Here is a 9,858-nt window from a genome sequence, read left to right as displayed (position 1 = left end):
GACTGGTCCGGCCCGTCACACACCCACCTCCAACTGTCAACCCCCCCATGCCCCCCACCCCTTCCTCCTCCTCCTCCTCCTCCTCGCACCGCTCCGGTCCAGCTTCTTACTACAGAGCCTCTTTTGATATATTCGAGACCATGAAGTCACAGTTTCCCCACACAGCTACAGATCACATTCACGAGAGCAGCAACAGAATTTATGTTATTTTAATACATTCAGTGTAGATATTTTGTATGTTTAACGTTCATTAACTTAAAGTAGGATGGAAGTTTTTGACCTCACGTTGATGCCATTGGACATTTTTCAACGGTTGTGTGACGTCATAGTTGGTCGTGTCAGCGTTATTAAAGAACACCGTATCTGATCATCGCCCTTAATATCACAGTTTAAGCCCCCAGGAAGCTTATATTATATAAATATTACATTTATGTTTATGACTGGCGTTCAGAGAGCTGTCTGTCGTTATTATTGTTGAGTTAGAGACTCCAATAATCTCAGCTGATCAGCTTGAGGTTTTGATCAGGTCCGAGTCATCGTTTTGCTGGCTCCTGATTGGTGGATGGAAGCACATGATGTCATCTTTTTCCACCTGCTTTACGAGACTGAAACGGTTCATTGGGATACCTCACTCTCAAAGAGACGTTACCTGTTCATAACTCGAGAGTCTGCAGAGATTCCATGGCATCATATTTTTTAAACTTTTTTTTTGCGCAGGTTTTTTTTCTCTCGTGTTGATTTAGATTCTTTTTGTCTTTGATCTCTTTCTGATCTGCTGGATCAGCTCAACTTGTAAAAAAAAAAAAAAAAGAAGCTCTTTCGTGTTCGTTTTGTCCGACCAGTCGTCCAAAATCAAAAGTTAATCCATCTGCAGTGTTACGAAACGGAGAAAAGCAACGAATGTTTTGGCATTATTCCTTTAATTTCTCATGAAAACTGCTACGCTGCATTTCTCTGTTGACTGTTATTAAATTGAATAATTGGGTGTCGGCACTAAACGTTGGTGGTGGAATCACTGCAACTACTCATAGTGGATTATTAAGTGAACATGACTGCAGCTCCTCAAATGTGACAATTTGGTAACTTTTTTTTTTTAAAGTAAATTCAATATTTTGGGGATGTTTGTGCAAAAACAAAGACATTTGATGTCATAAGTTTGGGCTCCTTTTTTTCCCTAATATTGTATCAGTCATAATATAAATCAATAAGTAATTGTTATAGGCAGCCATATTAACAGTAGCGTCAGTAATTAGTCATTAAATGTGAGAAGCAGCAGAAAGTGGATGAGTTCAGATCTAAATCTGGAACAATTTCCATCCAATTTCTTTTTTCTTTTTTTTTTCTAAAAACATGTGGAACCATTTTATAAGATCAGATAAGTTGGTGCCTGCAGCAGAAAAAAAAAAAATACTGAAGAACTTAGGAGGACTGAGGAGGGAAGCACTGGAAGATAAATCTCTTTAAGGCTGCAGATGCTCTTTTAAAGTTGAACTGAAGTCTTGTAGAGACGTCCGACCAGTTGAAACGCACTTTATTCCTTCGCTTCGTCGGACGGATCCTCAACTCGAACCGCATGCAAAAATGCTCATCATAATAAACTCCTTTATTTAATTTTTTTTTTTTGTGCGGCGCGGCCGGCGTGTTGTCGCGTCAAGCTGCAGGAAAGCTGAACAAACAACACTGTTTGTCCGTCGCCGAGATCCCAAAACATTTAATGATGCTCTCGCGGACAGATGTTGATGAATCCGGGCTTCTTTTTTGTTCACGCGTGCTCGTGGAAAAAAAAAAAAAAAAAAAAACGTCGACCATGAGTAAATGAACTCTTTAAAATACAGTCAGAGAAAAAAAAAAAAAAAAAAGGCCACAGAGACAAAACACGCATCGGAGTAAACAACTTCCCAGCAGGAGAACCGCAGGGATGAAAAACAGGGACCACGAGGTTCCCCCCAAATATTTCCCCCCTTCGACTGCAACAAAGAACTTCTCTCTTTATTTTGACTATCTGAAGTCCATCCGCTGCGACAATACCCCATTGTTTGCTTACGGGGGAGGAGGGGGGGAGGGGAGAGAGGGAGGGGAGAGAACGAACATAGAAACTGCTTTTGAGTGAAGCCACAGACAGGACCGTCCCACGTATCGCTGACAGATGACCGGAGTTGCGCCTGCGTCCGACCGTCTCGCTTTAAAAATGTCCGAGGGGAGGCGGGGGGGGGGAGGCGGGGGCGTTTATCGTCTAACAGCCAGCTCAAATCAAATCTGAACAAATGTTCTAACTGCTGTTTTTCTAGGTGATTTATTTAATTTTTTTTGTATTTTTTATTATTGCTGATGCTCGGCTGCATCCTGCTGCACCGCGCAGCCGTTTAAAACAAATAACACATCGATGAATGTCACATTTTTCTGTCATCGCACAAAAGCAATGATTAATGTGATTCTCATTTGACCACTTTATGAAGTAATTCTTGTGCGTTTCAGACAAATTTGTTTGGCACGTCGACGCGGTGGCCAAGGTGCCTTTTCCCTGCCAACGGTTTGCCTCAAGTCGTTGGAAGAGAAAATAAGGCCATTCGGGTTTGTTTGGATTTTCTGTTTAATTCTGGCTTTGATTTGAAAAGTACGTCATGCAACTGACACCGAACCCGAAATGACGTGTCCGGTGAATCATACTGAAAAGCAAGAACTGCATTGTTGTGACTCATAAAGATTATTTCTTTAAATTAACTTTTGCATTAACTTTTTCTCTTCCAATCGCAGACTGTATATCAAAAATTTGAATTAATAGTCATTTAAACGTATATTACCCTTCGCAGGGAAATTCACTGTTTGAGTGCAGTGATGTCATTTTGGACACAAATGTTATTAAACTGTTAAATATCCACATACTGCATATCTTAGCCGAACTCCCGCCGATAGATCGATATTTCTTAATAATGGTATCGACCCGAAAATCCAGTAACGGTCAGGTTGTAATTTTCCTATATCCGTTTAATAAGGTCAGTATTTGGGCTAATCCGATCAAATCATTATTTAGCCATTTTTTTTTTAACACGATCAGCCTCGTGAGCGATAACAGAAGCGAGAAAGACGCAACAACTGTCAAATACATGCAGCAGAGTAAAAAAAGAAAAACGTTTTCCCATGAAACGAAGAGTTAACTCGTACTCAAAACAGTATTTTGAGTAAATGTACTTCTCACCACTGCTAGTTCTTGGGCTCGAGATTTTTTTTTTTTTTAGGATGGACTAAAATAACAAAACGATCACGTGACGGGTGTCAAATGTTTTCAGAGGATTTTCTCCTTTTTAAAGCTGCGTAAGCGGACAAAAGGCCGATTTAGCTGCTCCGAGTTCAGTTGAGCTCTCTTAATACTCGTCTATGATAAAAGGGTGGCGTTTCTTCAGCGCCGCTCCTGTTGTACTTGGCCGGCAGCGTCAGCACCTTCCCCAGAGAAGTTACCTACTCATGGGGTGGAGGTGGGGGGAGGAGGGGGAGGGTGGAGAGGTGTGTTTGACGTGGATGGTAGGAATCACCCCCTTTACATAAGAGATCCTGTCTTTCATGCACCTCCTCCACAGCTTTCTGCTGCCTCCCTATTGGTCGAATCTCCAGACCGACTCAGGAAGTCGTTTCCTGCCGTCGAGTCTCGGCTTCCCTTTCTGGGTGTTTGAAAACATTTTTAGCGCTTCCTCCTCGAGGGCCGGGCCGAGCGTCAAAGAGGAGACCGAACCGAAAATACCCAGATAGAAATCTCTCCGCGTTGCTCATATCGGCCTGGTTCAGCATCAAAGAGCTAAAAAAAAAATAAAAAAACGGGAGTCCACGCACGGTGCTGTAAGAAGAGCCTGGATATGAAAACAAGGTGGGATTTGTTGAACATTTGAAAGCGGCGCTGGTCGAGAGAAATCGAGCCAAAAAGCAACATTTGTCTGGTTTTACTGAAGATTTAAAAGCGCGATCCGTCATCAAAATGTGCACTGAAAGGTCAACCAACCAACAGCACGGTTACAGATCCCGACCGACCCTTTTCACCGCATTTTGCCTCCCTACGACTTTTTTATTTTGTTGTTTTTGGGGGTGAATTCCACGCGAGCTCTTTGGTTTCAGGTCCGCGGCGAAAATCGCTGTTCGTCACAAAAACAGGTGTAACGTCGGGCTCGTGTTGTTGGCCAACCTGGCGGCGCGGCTCTCGGTGAGCACGTGCTCAATTTAGCAAAACTCGAGTTTCGATTTAACTCTGCAGGTAAAATAAAGATTTTTTTTTTGCCTCGGAGAAAAGTTCGTATCCCCCCCCCACCCAAAAAAACAAAAACAAAAAAAAACAATCCCTCAAACTAGCGCTGCGTGTTATTTCCACCTCTTTCAGGTCGGTGTGAAGCAGACCCTTTCGTTCCCAGATGTTTTTTGTTTGATGAGGGAGCGCCGGTCTCACATCAGGACCGTGTGCCGACCGTGAACCTCGGCCAAGAAGGAACGCTCTCTTCCAGGCGTCGGTAAAATCTCGCAGCCTCTCTTTAATGAAAACAAGGCTCTGTGAATGACGAGGGGTTTCAACGGTGAGGACGGAGACCACCGCGGATCTGTTTTCCCCCACAAGGACCCGGAGATTTATTAATAGAAACCTACCGCGCGTATCTGATTCTCTGAGGATTTACCGTCTCGCGAGGAGGATGAGGCTCCTTTTCTCAACACAGATCCCCCCCCCGGTGTTTGTCTTGGATTTATTTCCCTTTTCCTTCCCTTCGCAGCGGTCGGACGAACCTTCCTCGCGTGGAGACGCGTTGATGCTGAAACGGAGACAAACCTATTATAAAGCCCGACTTTAGTAACCTATGACACAATTACTCTTCATTTAGAAAAACATTTCCAAAATGTCAAAAACACAGTTGCCAGTTAGAAATACCAAGTAGGTGAATGTTTTTACGATACAGAGTCAAACTCGAGGCTTCGTCTGCTGTCCAGTATCTCGTTGGCATTTCTTTCTTTCAGCTGCAGGTTCTTGGTTTTTACAGTTTTTACCATTAAGTATTGGAAACTTAAGGACTTGAACACATTCAGACAACACTTACTTTGTGAATGTCCCAAAAAAATACAGCTCGTACAGAAAATGTACAAGTGTGGCCTCTTGAGCACTTGTGTATATATACACATATATATACACATATACATATATATATAAAATCCCAACATGATTTCATCCACATCCATAAACTCCACCAACTCTCTTTTGAAGTCATTTTTCCAACTTTTTAGCGCTCGAATGTTTAGTCCTCTTTCTCTTTATGTCATTTATGAAGTTTAGACCAATATAACTTCTCAAAGAGCGACACCGTCCAAACCCGAATCACGGTCTTGGCTAAAATAAAAAGTCCATGTTGTGTCACTGTTTGCGTTTAACGTTGTTTTGTATTTTTGTTTTTGTTTCCTGATTATTTATGTGTACTTTAAATAAAGGAGCGTTTAGGGATAGATAGAAGAAAAAAAAGACGACCATTCGTAGACGAGCAGTCGACGGATAAATCGGATTCAAAAAAAAGTTCTGGTTCAAATGGTGTTTTGCCAAATAATTTTATTGAGGATTTTCAGCCTCTGAAAGATAAATTCTTGGTAAATGCCGTGCAGGAGTCGTTATGATGGTTTCCCAGTTTTGAAAGTCTTTTATTTATTTATTTTTTTTTAAATTTTAATCAGCCAACTCGTATCACGACATCAGCCGCTGACTCAGCAGTTAAACAGCTGTGAATCCGCCCGACCATCTGTACACAAGTGACAAACAACAGCGGCTCCGGTGAGGGGCGTTCGTGGAGGGAGTTGGACGTCTGAGCCTGTAATTAAGTGTAAAAAAACAAAACCCAAAAACAAACACTATATTCTACTGTGTGTCGCAACAAGCCGTCTCACCTCCGGACCGATCCCGTGGCTCGCTGCAGGAATGCCACACGGGATCACGATGATTCAGACTCTTGTCACGAGTACGATTACCTCAGGGTTGGGTTATTTGCTCTCGACTGTTCTCACACGGCCGCTTTCAAACCAGATGACGCCCGAGACTAATGTTAGGTTTAGTTATGCTAAGCTGATGTTGCGCTACATTTTTCAACATCCCGTTATGTGCGATAAAACTAAACGTGGCGCTGTTGCATGTTACAACGATGTAATTAATAATATCTCTCATCAGAAAATTGTATTCAATTTTTAAAAAAAACAAAAAAAGGTAGTACGTCCTACGTAAGAGCCAAACAAACCGGTCAATCCAGAAAATGACTGCGTGGCCTTTGTAGCTCATTATTCAGGTTCATTTAATTGTGTGCAGTTTATAAACGTACAAGATCCGTCATATCCAGACAATATAATTTCATAATAGGTTTAGTTTCGAGCACTTAGCACACAAAATGAAACATTTCTATCTTTCAAATGATTGAATTTTTTTTTTGTCCGCCTGTAATCGGTTGATCAATTTTCTTGAAGCAGTGCATTGTGGGAGAATAATACGAAATTTATCGGCTACAATGGCTTGAAATTAATATTTAGGTCACACACGAAAAATGAAGCAATAATGAATAATTGTAAATAAGTAGAATCCAGATTTGTTTTGTTTCTTGTGTTTAACAGCCGGGAAAAGATCCCGACGCACAACGAAGCAGAAAAAACCGATATGAAGAAGTCCGTTTCTTTATCTGCGGTCAGCGGGCGAGGACTGGGCTGTCGTAAACAGCACACAGTGTTTCGGTCTTATCTGGACCGTTAGGCGAAGAGGACACGTGGACAATCCGGAGACGCTTTTATCTGTGGGACAGTTTGCTCGAGTGCAGCGGCAGTTTGAAAGCAGCTTCGTAACAAAACGCACTCGGACGTCAATTTGGACCGACTGGAAAAAACATAAATAAAATAAAATGGTTGGGGTGAGTCCCTTTATCCCAACACGCACCTTATTTTTATTCACGTTTATCGTCAAAATAAACTCCTCCACGGTTCAACAACAAAAACGCTGCTTTTCTGTCATGTTTAGTCCTCCGACTGTCAGGAAGTTCATCTGAGCTTCTTGATATAAAAAAAAAAAACAGTATTAATTATAGAATTAATCTACATGATTGTTGAATAGAGTCACTGACACGGGATCTTTTTTTTAAATAACTTTCTCCTTTTCATTTTGTATTGCACAATAAGAATAACTGTTTAAATGTTTTATCTTTATTGGTGGAGTTGTACAGTTTATTACCTTTGGATTGTCCATAATAAAAGCATGATATGAATAGATTAAATTACATGTACAATTTATTTTAATGAGAGTAATTAAACAATTAGGCGATAAAAAGCTGCACAGTGAAAGTGCAATAAATATTAAACATTATTTTGAAAGGTTTTCAAAAGGAGAATAAAAAATAAAAATAAATCAATCCCCATTGAAACTGATCCCTCTAATTACTCTATTTTTTTTTTATATCTGGTCTTTTTTTTTAATTGTACTGAACATTTTCATTCTTCACTAAAATCTTTTAATAAATCCTCCATTTATCCTTTTTTTTAAACATCCTTCTCAAGTCAAATTCTCTATTTAAAGCAACTTTTGGATGATTTCAGTATGTTGTTGTGTCGTGTTGTACCTCTGATCTCGTTTACAGGTGAACTTTGGATCTTTCCTTCTTATCACTGAATACGACCTTCAGCACTTCAGTGCTGCTTTGTTGAACGTTAGTTTTTCACAGTGGAAGATTTTTAGCTCCTTGAATGGCAGTTTTGTTTATTTATTTATTTTTATTTTTTTAAGTATTTGTCTCCCGAAGCGAAGAAAAAAAAGAAACGAAGAAAAACGGTAAAAGCTCAATAAGCTAAATAAGCAAAAAAAAAATCAATAAATTCACCAGTGAAATTGTAAGAAGATGCAGGAAAATGAAATACCTCAGTTGTCTTCGTCCAGTCTGCTAAAACATCAAACATCTACCAGACATTTGTTGTTTTTCTGTCATATTTCCAGGACCTGCTGCATCTATGGTACTTTTAGTACTTTAGAAAAACAAGAACTGACTCATTTTCTGAATTGTAACCAGTTTTCTTTCTTTCTCTACGTCTCGTCGACAACATGGAAACATATTTTGAAGGTTTCCGTACGTCCTCCTTCAGTCATTGACCACAATCACCAGACAGATACCAGTTTGCACCTATATTTAAAGTCATGGTAGCATCGTGCTACGAGCTGTTTTGTTGTAAAAAGTCCACCGAGTGCGCTAGCGCCACCTTCCTGCCGAAGAAACAGCGGATGATTTAAAGTCCATTCACGAGCGAACAAAGCTGAAGTCAGTCTACGGAAATCCACCGACCTTTGACCTCCTCGGTGTCCATATCGCAGACACGACTTCGGACCTAATTTTGTTCTTATCGACTTTTAAAAGATGTCAACATCACTTTCCACGTTAAACTTTGCCCTTTTGGCTTCGTGTCCTCTTCTTGGTTTCAGATGATGTTTTCACAACAAAAAAAAACAATACATTTTCGGGGGCCTCATTTTACACCGATCTGAAAACACCTCGGAGTATGTTGAACGTGCCTCTAGATTCCTTTTTAAAGCCCGAGGCTTATGCATTTCATAGATGATTAATGCTCAAACTCGGCTCCATTAAAACGACTTCGTAAAATATGTGCTGTCTTGCACGGTTGGCTGGACTTGAGCAGAAAAATCAGCCGGCTGTGCGGTCACTTAAGTCGAGCTTTTCCGTGGGAGTACAACATAATTATGGGTCTAATCAAATTCCAAAGATAGCATCACAAAGTTCGTCTGTGTGTGTGTGTGTGTGTGTGTGTGTGTGTGTGTTTATCAGGCCTGTATTTACTGTTTCTGTCGTGTGAAATTCGGCTCGCTTGGTCAGGACGTTTCCTTTGCAGCCTTTAGTCGGTATCCGTCTGATCAAAGCGAGTCCACCAAATCTGAAGTTTTCACCCGTTACAGTACAACAGAGGAGAAAAAAAACAAAAAACAAACACGCCTAATAACGCTGAGTCAGCGGAAAAGCACGTCGCGTACTTGGGTGTGTGTTAAGGAAGTGGTTGGATTGATGATTTAAGGAAAGAAGCTTATTTTTGCAGTCGTGCTTGAACAGGTGTCCCGAACGCATTGTCTTCTTTTTCAGTCCGTCAACATGTTCAGTGCTGAGAGAGGGAAGGACTTGTGAAAACAAACAGGCAGATCAAGCTGAAAGGAAATTAGATCCTTTATCCTTTGTTTATTTATTTTTTTAAGGCCGAGGCTCTTAGTTTAGCAACATAAAAGAAATCAACGTAATATATATATTTTTTTTAAAAAGGTTCATAAACAGCAGTGAGCTGAACTGACCAAGCAGCAACCGACCGTGACGACGACGATTGTTTTGAGAACTCACGACCTTTTCGGCATTTCGGCCGTCGCCATCTTGCTGAGTGACCATATTTGGAAGAGTTGTGCAGAAGCTAGGGTGGATCTGACTTGATTAAGTCCCGCCCACCGATAGCGGAAACCCGACTGCCCCGCAGGCCTTTCAATCAAACCAAAAATGCCGCATTTTGAGGCCTAATATCCAAAAAACGATGGGATTATTTTCAGATGGACCAACAGAAAACTAAAAAGTAGGAACGACTCAAGCAAATGACACCACTATTATTCGTGGAAATTTTTTATTGAGAAGTTGAATGGGAGTCTACGGAGCCGGAGCCTCTTTTGGAGCCGACCTCTAGTGGCACTCGCTGGTATTGCAGTTTAAGGCACTTTCGGATTCCCTTCAGTTTTCTGAACCGGAAGCTACGTCCACTTTTATATCCAGTTTTATGGTCTTGTCCAGGTTTCATCGGGGATTGTTTCCAGTCATTACATCCTAATAGGCGTTGAGCTCA

The sequence above is a fragment of the Embiotoca jacksoni genome, unplaced genomic scaffold, assembly GCF_022577435.1.
Source record: "Embiotoca jacksoni isolate LCO1_2020_lvr unplaced genomic scaffold, fEmbJac1.0.p SCAF_45, whole genome shotgun sequence".
NCBI lineage: Eukaryota > Metazoa > Chordata > Actinopteri > Embiotocidae > Embiotoca > Embiotoca jacksoni.
The sequence above is the reverse complement of the archived record's forward strand: the minus strand, read 5'-3'. Positions refer to the sequence as shown.